The sequence below is a fragment of the Chanodichthys erythropterus genome, chromosome 19, assembly GCF_024489055.1.
Source record: "Chanodichthys erythropterus isolate Z2021 chromosome 19, ASM2448905v1, whole genome shotgun sequence".
Classification (NCBI taxonomy): domain Eukaryota; kingdom Metazoa; phylum Chordata; class Actinopteri; order Cypriniformes; family Xenocyprididae; genus Chanodichthys; species Chanodichthys erythropterus.
Window position 1 is genome coordinate 3,844,998 of NC_090239.1, and position 20,280 is coordinate 3,865,277.

The window sequence follows — 20,280 nt, forward strand, 5'->3', positions numbered from 1 at the left end:
TCAGCCGTTATACTGTGCTTTTGGGGCGCACTCAAGAATTGCATGCGCAAATGCGCCGGTGCGCGCTGCATAATTACTTTATTATAGCTTAAATAAAGCGCAAAAGAAACTATGAGCAATGACCATCGTAAGTTAAATCATTAAATTACAAACATGCGATTAAAGCTGCCTCAAAACTGTGCACGCATGTATTTGATGACATGGTTTTAAAGCTATTGTTATTTGTTGGCCTTAAAACCTCTTAAAAATGCACATATGTACAGCAGGGAAATCTAAATTTCTATCAGAAATGAAGAATTATTAGTGTCATTGTAGATAGTGGTGCAAATATCTAAGCTATCTAATACTTCAAATCTCAAGGTTAACCCTTGTGCACTGTTCGATTTCTGGTGACACCCCATATGGTCCGGGTCAAATTGACCCTAATTGGATTCTATACAATTCCCCAAAAATCACACTATGAAAAAAAAAAACAATCATGTTTGAATAATTAAATTTTAATATCAGTATTTTTCACACGTTACAAAGAATAAATATCTGAATTTATGATTAATAAAAATATTTTTAACCACTATTTTTAAGACGGCCCCTCCCCCGACCTGTGGGACATTTACCATTATACATTTATAACAATAATATCTTAGTCTAAACCTAAAGTAATCTTGACAAACTATATATCGGTTGAAAGCTTTCAGACTCTAGTTTTCATATTTGGTGACTGATTTTCAAAAGAAATGACAGAGCAATAGATAAATAGCGATAGATTCTTCATTTGTGATGCGGTGCTAAACTATAACACGCTCTGATTCTTTCCTTATGTTTTTTTTATGTGTTTTAGGGATCTAATTCAAATCAAATATTAATATTACTGCCCAAACTTCTAATGAATAGGATGTCTACTTCATAAATATTTTGAAAAGTATGGAAAATATGGTTCAGATCACTCAAACCATATATGGAAATCGAAGAGTCACCGGTGGAGTCTGGATGTCATCTAGTGAAAAAGTTTGGTACTGCGCACAAAAAGTCTTACTAAAACTTGTTTTTTTGAGATATCAACCTAAAATTCGGCAGATATTTAACTTTGATTTTCTTGATGTTTTAGAAAAAGTTGAAAATGTTTTTTAAAATATATATTTTATATAAAATATAAAAAAATATATATTTTATATATTTTAAATTTTCATAAACTTCTATAACTTTTTTAAACTTTACTTTTACAACTTTTTTTTTATTTCTACAATAATCTGTGAAGTTTTCCCTTTAAAAAGATGCCAAACCTAAGTCTGTGTTCTGAAGTATTCAAAATTTTTAACAATTTAAGTTAGAAAAGTCATTTTAATATCTATGCTCAAAAAGTGGGATAGATAATTAACAGGTAAAACAACTTTATATTTCCACAAACATTGAAAATAAGAAGCAGTTAAACTCATTAAGACACTGACACATCAGTACTAGAGTTGAGAAGTTCTGACGTACAGCACTGAAGTGTTTTGAATTTAGGGTCTGTAGTTGATCTTGAATGGTTGTCTATATGGGTCAAATTGACCCACAAACAGTACGAATGTATAAAATTTCTGTATGCATATTTCACAACACATCAGTGTGAAACTTTGCATGCATGTTCATGACCCTAAATGAGAAAAAGTCACAAAATTACAAGAAAAAAAAAACAAAGGTTTAATATTTTATCAGGTAGCTTGAAAAAATAAATGATAGGTAATTTTTACCATCTGTGGCTGACAAAATATTTTTCTGTATTGAAATAAGTGTGGAAAACCTCATTTTTTAGCTTCATAAGGTAGTAAAAAAATAAAATAACAAAATATAACCAAGAAATGTTATTATTTTGGGTCAGTACAGTTGCCTTAGAGCGTTAAAATATGCGGGTCAAAATGACCCGCGAACATCACAAACGTAATAGTAATTTTGTTTGTGTATGTCAAAAAACACCAGCATGTTGAAACTTTGCATGCATGTTCATGATGATAAATGAGGAAAAAGTCACAAAATATCAAGAAAAAAAACATAGGTTAACCAGTATTTCCAACAACTAGAAAATCTAAACGGGTCAAATTGACCCGCAACATAACACAAGAGTTAAATCAGAAGATTTTTTTGTAAAAATGTTTATGTAACAGCTGCCAAAGGTAGTATATAGCTCCACTGTGGTTTTTAACAAATAGTCCAAAAAAAAAAAATCCTTCCAAACATCCCCCCTCTGTTTTTTTTTTTTGTTCACAAATCGCACCCTGCATATATACTATATATTATAATTATGCTTAACTGGCTGAAATCATTTATTATGATAAAGTTGTTAATCACGAAGGAGGAGAGGGACCAAGAGAGAGTGAGGATTTGGAGGCAACAGAGACGGAGAGAATAGACGCCTATTGCTGCAATGTTTCTTTTACGCGGCTGAAAATAACCGTGCTTTCTGTTACTGAGCCTGTGTCTGTCACTCGTCCTCTTAAAAGTGGAAGCTTGTGCATAGCTTTGTTGCATTATATTGAAACTTTGTTGATTTTGTTATTGTCATGCGTGTTCTGGTTATTTGCGCATGATTAAACATGAGTCTTTATATGGCGATAAAACAAAGCTTTGTTGTTGTTTTTTTTTTTCTTTTTTTTCTTGAAGTGGGGATTGGGGGTGCGCCAACCCAGTTGGGACATAGAAGGGGGTGCGCAGGAAAAAAAGTTTGGGAACCGCTGCTCTAGACTACCTCCTGAGGATGTCAGGTGAAAACATTATAGCATTTGTATGGATTTTGCAAAATTCTATTTAATTCTAGTTCTATTGAAATATTAAAAATAAAATAAAAATGATTAAAAATATCACTGGCTATGGCAGTAAACTTTGAAGTATTTAGGAGTACCATGTACCATTTCAAGGTACATGAATGCAGTAATCATTAGGTACCATGATATACATCAGTGTAGTACCATGGTATCACAATCTGATACCATCTCTGTACTAAAGCATTGTTGTGTAAGGGTAGAACCAGTGATGAAAATTGAAATATGAAACCCTTTGAGATGTTGTACATGAATCCATATGCACTTTTTTTCCAGTTGAGATGTGTGTATATTTATGTTTGCATAATTGATGCTGATTCCAGTTAGCAGGCTTTAATAGGTCGGTATCAGATTCCTCAGTTGCTGATTTGCTCGTCCCTCTGAGAATGGCATGGACTTTCTGATGGCTTTATATTGTTATTCTCCTAAATGGCTGACACCTCCACAACAACAGATAGCTGTTAGCAAGCCGAATGCCTTCTGAAAGCCCTCTAAATTTGATAATGACCTGGACGAGCAACAATATCCGTCCCGCTTCATTGAAGAAAATGAGGATATAATGGCAACACAAATGAAAGTAGTGACAATCAAAAAAAAATTAATTGTGTGTAAAAACTACATGAAAAAATTGCTGTAATTAACCAATTAGAATCAAGTATTCAATAAAGCTGTCGTAAAAATAGGATAATATATCAAACGCATCATAAAAATCTCTAATTATTTGTGTGTTTATATGTATGTGTATGTAGTGCCTCCGGCCCCCTCTAAACCAGAAGGTGAGCAGGTTGGTTCCACTGGAATCCTGCTGTCCTGGCGGATGCCGGTGCCCCTTGACCCCTCAATTGACTCATTTGTCATCAAATACAAGGAGATGTGTCCATATCCCGACCCTACCTTCACTGAGGTCATCAAGAGCGTGGACATCCCAGAAACCCTCCTGAACACACTGACCCCTGGAGCAATGTACAACATCAAGGTGCACGCTTGATCTTCACACACATTTCAATAGTTTATGTGATAGCAAATATTCATTCACAAAGTATAATTTAACCACAGCATAGATTTTTACATTATAGAATCAGGATATAGTGTATTTTAAACTGCTCAAAGAATGTACACAGCACCATAATAAAATACTGCAGTTTTTTGTTTTGTTTTTAGAACTGTAAAAAGGAACTAAATTGAAATAACAAATGATGCAGACAGTTCTCAGCCTAGCCGCAAATGCATTGTTCAGAAAAACTATAAAATTAAAGTGTCAAGAATAGTGGTTTGTGGTTAAAGCTTACCAAGAGGCAGAAAGCCCATTAACCATAGGAGCACAAACACAGAAATTGAAAAAAATATAAATGTTTTGATGATTTGCTCAAAACTATATATATATTTATATTGACTTTATACCAACAAAGATGCATTAAATTGATCGAAATTGACATTAAAGACATTTATAATGCTACAAAATATTTCTGTTTTAAATAAACTGTTCTTTTGAACTTTATATTTATCAAAGAATCCTAAAAATGTACACAATAATATTAAACGGCACAACTGTTTTCAACATTGATAATAAGAAGAAATGAATCTTGAGCACCAAATCAGCATATTTGAATGATTTCTGAAGGATCATGTGACACTGAAGACCAGAGTTTCAAAAACATAAAAAAAATCTTACCGACATCAACATTTTGAACAGTAGTGTATATGATGCATAATAATGCCAAAAAAAAAACATGAGGGTGAAGTCCACTTATATAGGCTTTTCACACTGCACTGGGTTATCATCGTTCTAAACACCGCTTTTAAGCCCGGGTAAAGGAATGCTTCACACTTATAATTTAGAAGCGGGATTAGCACTGCTTTTTACCTGCGGATATGAAGCCCTGCTCCGCATTGCGATGCCAAGTTGGGCTAGTGCATTTTCGTTTTAAAACAGTGTTTTAAAATGAAAACGATCCTTGTCTACACTGGCATTTCCACAGCGTTTCAGAAACGATCTCCGTCTATACTAAACGACCGAAAATGCATGTCACATGACCGTTCATGCACACTGGGCATGCACGTACAAGTGTAAACAGTTGCGTCTTGCGCATGTAGGTAGCTGCAGTATTAAAAAAAATGCAGAGTTTAATTGCACAATGGCTGCTAAAAATGACAACAAAGCAAGCAAAGACTGCAGTTTAGTCTCCATGTTATTGTTTACACAGTCATCGATGTCAAAAATAACGACTTATGTAGTGATGGCTGATTTCAAAATACTGCGTCAGGAAGCGTAGGAGCACAATGAATCAGCGTGTCGAATCAGTGGTTTGGAGCGCCAAAGTCACATGATTTCAGCAGTTTGACACACGATCCGAATCATGATTCGATACGCTGATTCATAACTCTCCGAATCTTCCTGAAGCAGTGTTTTGAAATCGGCCATCACTCTATAAGTCGTTATTTTGTTTTTGTTTTTTTTGCGCACCAAAAATATTCTCGTCGCTTTATAATATTAATATTGAACCACTGTACTCACATGAACTGATTTAACGCTATAATATGCCTATATTCCAGAGCAGATCTGTCCTAGTACACACTGCTAAATAAATTCAGATGTGACGTCATGAGAAACTACCTCCATACACTCTACAAAGACTTTCAATGTCTAAATATCATGGGAAATTCTATATATTTCCAATTCATTACCAACTCCAAAGAGCTCCAGGTTTCTTGTTGAGGAATGGTGCAATATCCCACGGTTCTGGGATCTGAATTACACAATTCCCCAAAGAACTGAAGCTCTTCTGAAAGCAAAAGCATGACCTGCTCCTTATTAAGTCCTCCATTCATAGATGTTACTGATATTATATCCACCCCATGTGTATCTGAAATGTTAGAGCCCCCTTTACTTCCCTTTTAAGTGTTTTCTGTTGTAAGGCTTGATTTTCCTGCTAAACGAAAACTGAGATCAAGCATCCTGCAATAAAGCGTATCTGGAGAGAAGATCTTAAAAGAATAGCATAGGACAACGCCTTGCCCCCACACATCTACAGTATGCAACCCCCCCACACACACACAAACTCTCCTTCCCCCTGCCTCAAGTCACTGAAAGTTTATATTATATGTATAATATAACTTGTATATATATTGTTTTTCCCTTTCATGTTTGGTATCATTTTAAGTGCGATTGGTAAAATGGTCTCAGCAGTCACTAGTGTTATGAAGAAGATTGAAAACTAAGGAAAATTCTGTCCTCTTTTTGGGTGGTGTCTCTTCTTCTCTCCCCCAAAACAGGTGTTGGTGTAATAAACATTTACGATCCTTTTGTTCTGGTCCTGGTATAAAAGGTAAAGAGCAAAGCAGTCAGGGGGGATTTTCTGTAATCAGAGACCCCCATGCAGTGAGGGACAAATGTCTTCAAACACTAGTCCACCACATGCATTTCAATTGATGTTATGCATTCACTATTTCTGAATTGGCTTCTAATTGTCTAACTGTAATGTAATTGGCATGATATATTTTTACTTGACAAATAAAATATATATTTGGTTGATTCTGTATTATTCTTAATCCATTATTTCTAGTAAATCAAAGCGAAGGTATTACCTCAAATCTGTGTTCAGGATTGTTCATACGAAAGGTTTAATAGATGGAGCATGGGGCACGTCAATTAAGTCCATTTCGATTTCTGACTATCACTGCCTTAAATAAGTTGCAGTTTTCGTAAATATATAAAAAACTATGCTTTTTGTTCCGAGTAGGCAGAGCGCGACCGACTTAAAGGTAGATATTTACCCTGCATCCAATGTTTAAGGTCAGAACTGACGAGTTTGTGTCCGGGAAGAGCACTCAGTCGGCCGAAGTGACTCTTCTAAGTAGGGCTGTAACGATATGCGATATGAAACCGAAATCGCGATACGCAGGTCCACGAGCCTGTATCGCGATGTGAGAAGGCAGAACTGCGACACACCCCTTCCAACTCCCAGAGTTATCCTTCCTGTCCAGATCCAATGCTACCACATTTTTAAATTACTATAAGTATTAGAGGTGTAACGATTTATCGTAGATGGTGTGTCTCAATCAGCTCTAGTTCAGTAAGTGTTTCGGGCACACATTGAATCTTGCAAGCAGGTTTAAACGTTTCTCATGTCAGTCTCTTGCATGGTTGCGTGAGAAAAGTCGTGGCTTTCTTTCACCGCAGTGCACAGCAACAGCTGTGCTCACAGAAAAGCAAAAGACGCTTGCAATGCTTTGCTTTAAGAAGTTCTGTGGGGCTGTTCACATATTGCGTCTTTTCCACGTGCAAGTCAGTTATTATTTTCAAATGTAGCCGCACGGCAGGCGCGCTCATAATGGGATCGACGCACATGCAATTCTCAACTTCTCAGAATGCCGCAAGCGCACCACAGGTCGTGTGACAAGAATCAACCGATCAGCTATGGGCTTTCCGTAACAAAACATCAAAAGCCCAGCCGAACAGCTGATCATAGCTGTACATGGTGGTTTTTATATCTTATCTCCATCAATATATCTCATAGTAAAACTAATGCAAGGGCTAGAAATCATTTATCCTTTGCAGAAACATCCTGATCCTCTTGGAGAGCTCAGTTCATGGTTGCATAGCAACGACCGACGCCACGGGATAGCAAGCGCTTTGGAAAGAAGGAGACCACGCGTTTTTAGACGCGATATGTGAACGGCCCCTATTCATAATTCTAAGTTCATGTTGAATTTAACATTTTTTTTTTCAGTGACAGACAGCCCTATTCAACTGTTAATTTGAATACAGAAAGTTTTTATTAAAATTTTATATTTATTTATTTTATTGAAATGTGATCTTGTATGTACAACAAGGAAAATTATTGAAATTTGTTAATGTTTTTTTAATAAATCTTGTTTGAATTTCAGTTTCATTTTGTTCAAAATATCGTGATACGTATCGTATCGTGAACTCCGTATCGAGATACGTACCGTATCGTGACCTGAACGTATCGTTACACCCCTACTTCTAAGGCGATACCGGGACAGCAGTGGACGAAATAATTGAAGATATAAAATAATCAAAATAATCGAATATCTAAATTAATGCATAACTAATGAGTAATTTCTAATTGGAAGCACAACCTAAGAATAAGAATCATTTAAATTGGTTTTCATTAAACTGTAGGGAAGGTCCAGCGTTCAGCAGACACTACTGGATTAACTGTCCATGGGAAAGTTGCCAGTGGCCTCTATTCCATTGATCTCACTCAATAGTTTATCAACTGTGAATTATTCACGTCTTACAGAGAACTCTGGATCCATGAGGGATCTCTGTTTTCCCTCATTTGTCTCGTGAATTCATTGGCTGGGTACACCATGAACTCTGAATTGACTCTCTAAGCTATTGTGCAAGCGTGTGTTTGTATGTGTGACAGTAGTTGATGGATCTCTTGTCTGGAGTAGATCATCTTGCATTGGAATCTTCATTCACAGTGTTTATATAACCACTTCTGTTAAGTCATGATGATAAATCAACACGACGTTCTTAAGCTATGTGCGGTTTGAGTATATTGCTTTTTAAAAGCTTTGCATCTGTCTTTTCTTTATAGGTTGCAGCAGTAAATAAAGCAGGAACTGGACCTTTTAGCCAATCTCTGTACTACAAAACAGGAGAGGCCCGTAAGCAGGATCCATATATTTCATATAAGTTGTTTTCAAAACCCTAGTGAGCTGCTTCAATGCCCAGAGAGTTAGCTATACCAACAAAGGTGGCATCTAATGTAAATGATTTGAAATGTGCAACATGGGCAATATTGTTAATGGTCACATGTGCAAAACAGAAATGGATCTCCCCATGTGAAGTGTAATTAGGAGTCTTACTGTTAGCATTCTGTTTATTAAAGAATCCTGAAAAATGTTTCCACAAAAATCTTAAGCAATGAAAGCTGGTTTCAACATTGATAATAATAAAACATTTTCTTAAGCATCAATTCAGCATATTAGAATGATTTATGAAGGGTCATGTGACATAGAAGACTGGCGTAATAATGCTGAAAATGTAGCTTTGTCATCACAGGAATAAGTTACATTTTGAAATATATTCAAATAGAAAATAGTTCTTTTAAATTGTAATAATATTTCATAATATTAACAGCTTTACTGCATTGGTCGGCATAAGAGACTACTTTTAAAAACATATTAATGCTGTTTATATGTCTATGTGGTGTTTTTAACATGCTTTAAGACAAACCATTTGTAAATTCATAAGTCAACACCATTGCTGAATATTTTCTTTAAAACTGCTGTAGCCAAAGACCATCTCAAGTCTGTTTCTGACATCACAAACTACCTTGTAACCAATCACATCAACGTACCGGCGGGCTTTAGCATATCACTAACTGACCGCGCATGGGAGTCTCAAAAGGAGGGTATACTAGTATATTTTTCTGTTGATATAAAAAATCGGGTAGATTTGGCAATATGACAATATTGGGTGTATGATGCATATTACAATGTTATGTTATGAACTATATGCCTTACTCCACTGACATTCTGAGTCGTTCAAAGTGTTTCTAAGGATACTGATTGTTAGAAGCCTGACTCGTGAATGTGAACATGGTTTGTGTAGCATTAGCAACACGGTATTAGCTGTTTGATAAAGTAGTCAAGCAAAACGCTAAAACATATTAATTACTGTTATGTGTACGATGTTATAAAAAGCGATACCAATGTGCAGCGTTTACCTCAGAAAGTTGACCGAGTGGATCTCGTCTGAGCTTATGCGAGTGAGTGGAGGCGGGGCTAATTATCATATTCATAGATCTATGTATATTAAATGAGGCAAGCGTGTACAGTTACATTCAAGCTATCTTAAGGAATTAAGAATTTTTTTTGTCACAGAAATAAACATTTAAATATGTCATTTTGATTATCAAAGATGAGTTTTAAGGGATAAAGGGGGACTTTAAAAAATATACTGACCCTAATCTGAACAATAGTTTATATATTAGCATGATTTTGCTGCCTAGTGTTTGATGTCTAATAGTGATGGCTAAGTTGGCAGTTCACTAGGTTGTTTTGAACAAATGTGTAGAATTCAATCTATTTGAACTCGTATTTTCATTCTGCTTGTTTAGAGTATGTGTATACCTATGTTTTAATCCATGTGTTTTTGTTCATTCTCAGCCCCTGGTCTGGTGTCAAACCTCACAGCGTTTGCTGATGATCACGCATCGGTGTTAGTGACATGGTTTCTCCCTGTACGCATTAATGGCCTTATCACCAAGTTCGCAGTGAAAGTCAAACATGCTCTAACAGGCCAGACTGTCCGCACGCTGGAGCTCAAAGCAGAGGACATCATGAACGGAGCTCTGCCTCACTGCAACGTACGTCCTTGCTTGCATTAATGTTTATTTGAAGTGATACAAGACAATTGAACCAAATCCAAACCACCTTATGCATTGATCTACCAATCTTTTACAATTAGTTTTGGATATTTATGTGTCTCCTAGGATGCAGCAGACATCTTATCTCGTGGAACTCCAAGTGCGTCCGAGTCTTCCCAGTTAACCTCTGCTGTGTTGCCCATGGTTACACTCTCGGCCGTACCTCCCGCCTCCATCTGGAGTGTTCCAATCAGTGTAAAGATTGATGAGCTCCGCCCCTACACACCGTATGTGTTTGAAGTCTCCGCCTTCACTAGCGATGGGGAGGGACAGATTGCCAGCACTATGGTTCGAATGCCGGAGGCTGGTATGCTATCTCACACACTTAATTCTTCTATCTATCTATCTATATATATATATATATATATACAGCTATGGAAAAAATTAAGAGACCACTTAACATTGATTTCTGAACTTGGAGTGGTCTCTTAATTTTTTCCATAGCTGTATATATATATATATATATATATATTAGGGCTGTCAATCGATTAAAATTTTTAATCTAATTAATTACATACTCCGTGATTAATTAATCTAAATTAATCACATACATAATTTTTGCTGTGAAAGTATTAAATATTTCAATTCAAATGAATCAATGCAGGGTTCAAAATGGTCTTTGGTGGTGACAGACATGGTCATCCACACAAACAGTAAAAAGTGCCCTACCCACGTGATCTGCGAGCCCGATACTGACAATAAAGTGCCCGTCACTCTCACTGTTATTCTTTCTTGCCCTCTTTGCAAAAAAAAAAAAAAAAAAAAAAGTGATTTTATAGCTTTGTAAGAGAAGATGCTTTTTTGCTAAACCTGAAAAGTATTAAAAAGTAGCATTTAGAAGTTATATTAACTAATAATATAATTTAATTGAATGCACCTTGTTAACATCAGCTTGGTTTGTTCTGGTTTCACCTCACTCTAACTGATTTTATAGGTAGGCCTAATTTATTACACATTGTCATTTAAATAACCTGAAAATACTGGATTATTAAGGCTAATTTTACTAACCACTCTTGCTAAATTTCAGAGTTGTTCGAGTAAATGATTCATTATAGACCGTGTGGACCGATCAGTTGTTGTCATGATTCATTAAAATGAATCTGTTCAAATGAGTCATTAGGTTGCGAATCGGACATTAGCGGACATGTTGCGTGCGAATCGCGACTGTTATTAGGACATCACAAAAGATTTGTCAACACAGAAAACACTTAACCAATGGATAGGATTTTCTTTTTGTTTACTGAAAGTGTGGTTTATGTCAGCTGCACGTGCAGGGCGCCTGTCAGAGAAGAAGAGGTGACGTTCTTTTGAGCACTATTCACACCCAGCGGTTATTCAGGAAAAACATTCTCCGTATGCGCCTCGTGAAACATGGATTCGGTCTTACGAACTTTTAGCATTGTGTCAGTTGATTTAGATTATTATGTGTGAGGTAAAGAGAGTGCAAAGACGGTGCTTACTTTGAAAGAGCTCGCGCGCATGAGAACGACTCCAGGTTCAAAGGTCAATATGGAATGGATTAATCTGCGTTATTTTTTTTAATGCGTTATTTTTTCTCAGATTAATTAATCGAAATGAACCCGTTATTTTCAATATATATATAAATGCTTTTATTCAGCACTGATGCATTAAATTGATCTAAAGTGACACTAAATGCATTTATATTGTAAAAAGTTCTGTTTCAAATAAATGCTCTTCTTTCTATTCAACAAAGTAATACATAATCTTAAGTTTCTGTAACAAATCAAAAATGTAAAAACAAAAATGTGTTTTGCAGCCCCCGAAGGCCCGCCGCAAAATGTACTTTTAAGAAACATCACTTCCAAATCTCTGTCTCTAACTTGGGACCCACCAAAGATCACCACAGGACGTTTCAGTTACGTCATCCAGCTCCACAGCTCTGAAGGTGACACCCCATGACCATCAAACCAATGTCTTTACAATTAATACTGTACTATCAGACAGACACCACACTGTGGCAGGACAAGCCCTTAATCTAAACCAGTGAGAATATAAAGCAGGATGACCTTGCGTTTAGCACACATGCTCCATACTACTTAATTCAAAGCACATCTTCTCAACATTTGTATGGTAATGTGGTGCATGTATATGTGTATTTCAGGGTTTATTAGTGAGAACAGCACAATCGATAAAGCATTTATTTATACTGGACTGACTCCATACACACAATACTACATCCATGTGATGGCCAAATCAGCGGGGGCCACAGGACCGGCAGCAGTGGTCAACATTACAACACTGGCAGAAGGTGAAAACACACACACATTTACTACCTAAATGAGGGCTTACTAGTTTAGGATTTGCCTAAGAATAAGACAACATTTTTGCTTTTTTTAAGTAAAAAAAAGAGATTTATTTAATGTTTAATTTTGTTTTCCAGTTGAGTATGTGCCTATATTTTCCCAAAGGGAGGTTTTATCAGATTTAGTCATCTAGCAACTGAATTTAGGCTAATAGTTTGGGATCTGAACCTTTAATATTATAGTAATGTGCAAGTAAGGGCTTCCTATATAGTTTACAGAATTAGCAGAGATAATTTTTTTTATTCTTAAACTTTTAATTAGGGCCCGAGCACCGATGGTGTGAGGACCCTATTGTAATTGCTCAGTCAACTATTCTTCTTCTCCGAAATTAATTGCATTTTTGAGGGCCTAAACATGCTCAAACACTCTTGAAACTTTGCACACGTGTCAGAAGTGCTGAAAATTTACCTCTGATATGGGTTTCAGAATTAGGTGTGGCAAAATGGCTCGATAGCGCCACCTACAAAATTTCATTTAAGCGGCCTGCGTGCTACATTTCATGGATTTGGTAGACACATCTAACAGCCCAATACCTACAAAAAAGTCCCTGGGTGCAAAATCTGAAAACCCAACAGGAAGTCAGATTCGAATTTTCTCTGAGTTGTTTTACACTTTGATTAACTCCTCATAGAGATTTAACCAGATCAACATCATATTTGGTCTGTCTAATCTTAAGGCCTTAGCAATGTTACATTGCAAAGATCTTGAGTTTTCCTTGAAGGTGTGTCCATGGCGTGTCCGTGGCGGCCTGACCAAGTTTGACGTTTCGCCATGAAAGAGGAAGCTGTTGTAACTCAGGCATACAGTGTCTGATCTCCCCCAAACTTCACATGACGTGTGATAAGAGTCCTGGTCTAAAGACATCTATATGCCAATATTCAGTTAGTCATGGCACCACCTGCTGGCAACAGGAAATGGCATGCTTTGCTCTGTAATTCATTCCCAGAAACACATTTGTATATGCCATGAATTACCAAACATGCTAGAAACACATTAAATCTTGAAACACTTGGCTAAGTGCTAATGTTTGCGATTAATGCCACAAAACAGGAAGTTATTGTAACTCAGGCATACAATGTCTGATGACGTCTACATGGCAACATTCAGTTATAGTCAAAGCGCCACCTGTTGGCAGCAGGAAGTGTGGCACGTCGAAATGACTGCCATATTTCTCCTGTACTTACACCTTTCATGCATGTCGCCCACTGTTCACTGTTTTCTTAAGGCCAATGGGTGGCGGTGAGCTTGGGTGTGAGGGCCCTTTCAACGCTGCTTGCAGCTTTAATTAGGGCCCGAGCACCGATGGTGTGAGGACCCTATTGGAATTGCTCAGCCAATTAATCTTCTTCTCCAAAATGAATCACATATTTGAGGGCCTAAACGTTCTCAAAAACTCATGAAACTTTGCACACGCGTCAGAAGTGGTGAAAATTTACATCTGATATGGGTTTCAGAATTAGGTGTTGCAAAATGGTTCGATAGCGCCACCTACAAAATTTAAATTAAGCGACCTTCGTGCTACGTTTCACGTACAGTTATGAAATTCGGTAGACAGATGTAACAGCCCAATACCTACAAAAAAGCCCCTGGGTGCAAAGTTTGTAAACCCAACAGGAAGTGAGATATTTTGAATTTTCTCTACAAAATTTTGGCAGTTTTTGCCATTTCCACATGTTGTACTTTAACAAACTCCTCCTAGAGCTTTAATCAGTTCAACATCATATTTGGTCAGTCTAATCTAAAGGCCTTTGCGATGTTAAATTGCGACTATCTAGAGTTTTCACTGAAGGGCGTGTCCGTGGCGGCATGACAAAGGAAGTTGTTGTAACTTAGACAAACAATGTATGATCTGCCCCAAACTTCACATGTTTTATTAGAGTCCTGACCTGAAGATATCTTCGTGACAATATTCAGTTACAGTCATAGCGCCACCTGTAGGCAACAGGAAATTACATGTTTTACACTGTGATTAACTCCTCATAGAGATTTAATCAGATCAATGTCATTTTTGGTCAGTCTAATCTAAAGGCCTTTGTGACGTTAAATTGCAAAGATCTAGAGTTTTCACTGAAGGGCGTGTCCATGGCGGCATGACAAATTCTGATGTTTCGCCATGAATAAGGAAGTTGTTGTAACTCAGACAAACAATGTCCGACCTGCCCCAAACTTCACATGTTTTATTAGAGTCCTGGCCTGAAGACATCTTCATAACAATATTTGGTTAAAATCGTAGCGTCACCTGCAGTCAACAGGAAATTTCATGTTTTACACTGTTTAACTCCTCATAAAGATCTTGAGTTTTTGCTGATGTCTGATGTTTCGCCATGAAAGAGGAAGCTGTTGTAACTCAGGCATACGATGTCCAATCTGTTCCAAACGTCAAACGTTTGATAATATTTCTGGCCTGAACACATCTATATCGCAATTTTCAGTTACGGTCAAAGTGCCACCTGTTGGCAGCAGGAAGTGTGGCACTTTGAAATGACTTGGCCATAAATTTAGTGGTTTTACTCGCTTACATGCATGTCTCCCACTATTCACTCTTTCCTGAGGCCAATGGGTGGCGGTTAGCCCGGGTACGAGGGCCCTTTCATCGCTGCTTGCAGCTTTAATTTCCTTTATTGAATTTTCTTTTTCAGAATTTTAATGATCTCTTTCTCTTTACAGCCGGGGCACAAACAGTATTTCCATTAACAACATCTGCAACAACATCTGCAACAACTTCTGCATCAACAACATCTAAATCAACAACATCTGCAACAACAACATCTGCAACAACAACACTGGCAGGTAATTATAAACCTTTTAATTAGAACCAGATCTGTGGTGTAAATTGAACAAACCAGAGAAGAACTTTTTTTTTAATCAAAAGTTCTAAAGAATGATACTTTTCTTCTCTCTAATATCACCTGCCTCTGAATACCAATGGCATGTACATCAAATCATGAATCAAGTCATGCTTCAAATACTGTTGAGTATTTAAACAAGTTCTTCAATATGTTCTGTCACAACTTAATGCTGTTTGTACTTTAATAACCATTACAACAACAGCAACAACAACTGTTAAGCTTTTGACAGGTAATTACAGACCTTTAACCCTCATCCTCTCCTCATAAATTGTAACAAATCCTTCCATCGTGGATTCAAAAAGGTTATATAATTTAATTTTGATAATTTTTTTTCTTTTCTATTTTTAATGCCTTTTTTGGGAGATTTTTTTTTGTTGTTTTATTTTATTTACCTTTACATTTCTAGGTTTAATCAATAAATAAATAATACTTTAAGCACATTCTTCATATTCTTTCAGCTTAAATTCAAAATAATACATGCATTACTTTTTTAATTTAGCTCAAAATATCTCACATTGGGTATCTGTCACACTCTCAGGTGTGTGTGCATGCATAGAAACAGATGAAGAGTCAGAAAGATTCAACAGTAATCCAAAAAAGGCAGAGAAATGAACAAAACTAAACTGAACAGAATTGTGAACAGCTGCCTTCTAACAAGGCAAGTCCTCATGCCATAACTATCAAAAAAACAGAGATATAGATGGAGGTGGCTTAGGAGGTGGACGAAGAAGTGGCAAAGGGATGGTAACGGGATGTCGAAGGGATGGTGATAAGCAGCAACGGAGGAGGGGTGACAGAGGAATGATGACGAAACATCGGCGGCAAAGATGTATAATGTCCAATGGCACAGACCCAGAGCTTCCCAGTGCTGACAGCCCACTGCAGAGTCATGGGAGGGAGTTCTGTGCGTAACTTAAAACTCATTTAAGGAAGAAAAGCTTTTTTTTTATTCTACTCTTAGGTAGATCCTATGCCACAAGTGTATAATATGAATCGTAATTGATTTTTTTATGTTTTCACAGACCCCTGCTATAACTACACTGTGCTGGATGATCCACGTAGATCCACTAACAATCAATTTTCCTCTCAACTAATGTGTGACTCTGCGGTCAGCTGGAGCGGATGGTACCGTCTCTTCCTTCAGGGTCAGAGCGCTCAGATGCCAGACACATGTGTTGATCCGTATAGATGTGGCAGTTTTTCTTCACTGTGGCTGAACGGAGGACATCCAACAGTTGAGGATGGAGTGGTCACCCGAAATGCCTGCGGTAACTGGACCAATGACTGCTGTAACTTCCGATCCAATCCCATTAAAGTCAAAGCCTGTCCTGGCAATTACTACGTCTATGAGTTTGTGAGCCCAGGTTTCTGTCATTCAGCATACTGCGCAGGTACAGTAAACATCATTTACATTCATCCATGAATGTGATTGTGTAATGTATTACATCAATGAGATTGTTAGACAATGTGTCTGTTTTTGGCATACTGTGGAGGTAAATACAATTGCCTTTTGCACTTATGTAATTTATATTTGTATCTGTTTATTTATTTATTTTTTCAGAAGTTAGGAACATTACCATCAGTAAACCTACTGTCACTCCAAACACAACATTGGCAGGTAATGTATATGCTGTGTATCATGAAAATCTATCATTCAGTAGGGTGTGTTTGTGTCTGTAGGTAAAGGCTGTAGATAAAACAGTGTTTGTAAGGAATGTAACTGTACAAAATCTATACACAACTTTTTTTTCTATTACTAAGACAAGGTCATGACTCAGATGTCATTAAATGCTGTGTCTATATCAACATACAATATTTTTTGACAAAAAAGGACTACTGAAATTTTTCTCTGTGGATAAGAGATTTTGTCTTACATGCCAGTGTTTTGAAACAATTTGTATAAGCTCATGTAATGTGTTTTTATTAGTTTATGGATATATTTAAACAACATGCAAATGAGTGTGTGTGTTTGTGTGGGGCTTTTAGTTCATGTCTGCTAAATTTAAGCTCATATATGTTAGTGTGCTTGTAAAAATTAGGAAAAAATTTACTTTTAGCAGATACACAAGTTAAACATGTATATGTTACTGGCAACGTGTAAAAAGCAGGTACTTTATAGAATGCCAAGGGTATATAGAATGTGTGAAGTTTGTAGGCAAAGTATGAAATGTCTGTTTTTTGTAATTATGTTGCACACTTTTTCTAGGCGTTCTATATATTACCTTGGTGTTATATAGAATGACAAGTACGCTGGCCCTTTGGCATTGTATAGAATACCTAGGAAATGTGTGAAATATAACCCATTTCATACTTTGCTTACAAACTTCAGGCATTCTATATATTCCCTAGAAGATTTCACACATTGCCGGTGACATATACAAACTCTTCCTGAAAAAAAGGACCTAAAATATAATCATACGCTCTTTAGAATTATAATAGCTTACTTAATTTATTCACTTATGCCCGTCACCCTTACCAGGGTATGGGCTTCCAACCACAAATCCACAGAGTCCTCTCTCTTGGGCCATACTATTCAGCTGGTTCCAGGTGTAGCCCATCTTGGTAATGTCGGCCTCAAGGTCACGTCACTAGGTGTTTCTTGGATGACTTCTTCTCCACTTTTATCACTCCCTTTTTCACCTGGAAGCTGTTGGTGAACTGCATGGATGACTCTACAAGACATAGAATCATAAGATATAGAATCATAAGATTTTCTGATCAGGTTGACAAACTTAACTGGGATAGTGTTGAAGGATCTTCCAAAGGGTTTCTCGATCCAAGCTATCAAATGCCTTCTCATAGTTGGCAAAGTTGATATACAAGGGAGAATTCCACTTGAGGGACTGTTCAACTATGACGTGTTGTGATCTGGTCCGTGCATGATTTATTCTGCTGGAAACCTGCTTGTTGATCTCGAAGCTGTGAGTCAGTAATGCCTTTCATCCAGGAGGATCCGACTGAAAACATTCCCTGGTACAGACAGAAGTGTGACACCTATGTAGTTGGCACCTTTTTTGTGGATCTTTACAAGGATCTTTCCAGTCTGTCGGAATCTCTTTTTCTTCCCAGATAATTTCAAAGAGTGAATACAGCATCTGTACAGATTCATCAGTCTGCTTTCAAGGGCCTCTGCTGGGATGGCATCAGGTCCAGCCCCCTTCAAAAAGGGTGATGGATTTCCTGATTTCCTCTCTAGTTGGCTTGTTATAGTTGATGGGTAGGTCTGAGATGGCTGGGTCAACGTCTGGTGGATTTGGTCTATTCAGGAGTTCTCTGAAGCGCTCGGCCCACCTCTTTATCTGCTGCTCGATGTCTTTGATGGTCTTTCCCTGTTTGTCCTTGACAGGCCGCACTGGCTTCATGAACCTTCCAGACAGTTCCTTGGTGATGCCATGCATTTGTTTCTTATTGCCATTGTATGCTGCCTGCTCTGCTTCAGCTGCAAGTCCACTATCCCTCTTGATACTCCTCTTCACTGCTTTGTGGACTTTTGCGTAATCTATTTGAACCTTAGCTTTTGCTGCTCTAGTCCTACTGCTATTGACTGATGCTTTCTTCTTCTTCTCATCTTCTGTCTTGCTCAGGGTCTCCATTGTAATCCACTCTTTATTCTGGTGTTTTCTGACTCTGAGTATCTCCTGGCTTACTGATCTGAGAGCATCTTTTACTGGCTGCCATTTACCAAGTAATTTGTCGTCTTTATCCATTTCTTGCAGTACTACAAACCGGTTTTTGAGCTTCAGCCTGAACTCTGCTTTAGTTTTGGAGTCCTTCAGAAAGCTGATGTTATATTTCACTCTTTTATCTGACATGGCTGTCCAGTTCTTCAATTTCAGCTTCATTCTGGCCACCACCAGGTGATGATCGGACGCCACATCTGCTCCTCTATCAACTATAACGTCCTACTGGGATGTCTTAAAGTTCTTGCTAATACAGATGTCATCTAATTCTCCGTCTAGCTGTTTGGAGAAACCTTGTGGATCTGTTTGTAGGGAAAGATGCTATCTCCAGTGACCAGGTAGTTAATTGCACACATGTTTCTTTATTCTCATTCACAGTTCCCAGTCCACGAGTCCCCATGACTTGCTAATATCCTGTGTTATTAGATCCAATCTTGACATTGAAGTCGCCCAAAAGGATAATGATGTCTTTGTCTGGGAATGTTCCCAGGATGTTCTGCAGTCTACTGTAGAACTGATCTTTATCCTCATCTTCACTGTCATTAGTTGGAGCATTGGATGACATTCAGATTGATTTCATTTTTCTTGCTCCTGAATGATGCTGTAATTATTTTTGAGCCATGCATTTGCTAACTTGTCAGTGCCCTCTGCACCTGTTTGGACACCATATTCCCTGCATTCCTCATGAGGAATAACAATCAATTTTATTACCGTTACATTTGATGATGTTTGCAGCCTTCAAATGCGACCTCCGGAGGACACAGCCTCCAAAATGAGATGCAGCTATTTGCTTTGTTCCTGAATGAATCAACCTGTTTTGAAAGAATCAGTTGAAGTATTCAATGACTCAATCATGAACACTTGAAAAGTAGGCCTATTATTTCATTTATTTCCCAACATTTCATATTTCTGTATTTATATTTAAAGCTGCAGTCCTTAACTTTTTTGGTTAAAAATAATCCAAAATCAATTTTTGAGCAAGCACATAACCAGCCAGTGTTCAAAACTATCTCCTTACCTTAGCTAGATTCCCAACGGTAAGTTTGTAATAATGTTGTATAATTCTAGTGGTACTTGTAGATTTCCACGAGAAATTGGAGCATGCATTCTTCTTTGCATCATTATGTCATGTCTGTTTACATAAAGAACAAGTCCTAGCTAGCAGGCTATATCAAATGTTAGGATGTTGCCATTGGCAGATCATTTATAGCCCTTTAATTAAACTT

General features: G+C 37.3%; 1 pseudogene; it reads right to left on the minus strand.

The window, feature by feature from the left end:
- Positions 1-17,954: 17,954 nt before the first annotated feature.
- On the minus strand, positions 17,955-19,722 carry LOC137007824 (uncharacterized; annotated as a pseudogene).
- Positions 19,723-20,280: the final 558 nt, after the last annotated feature.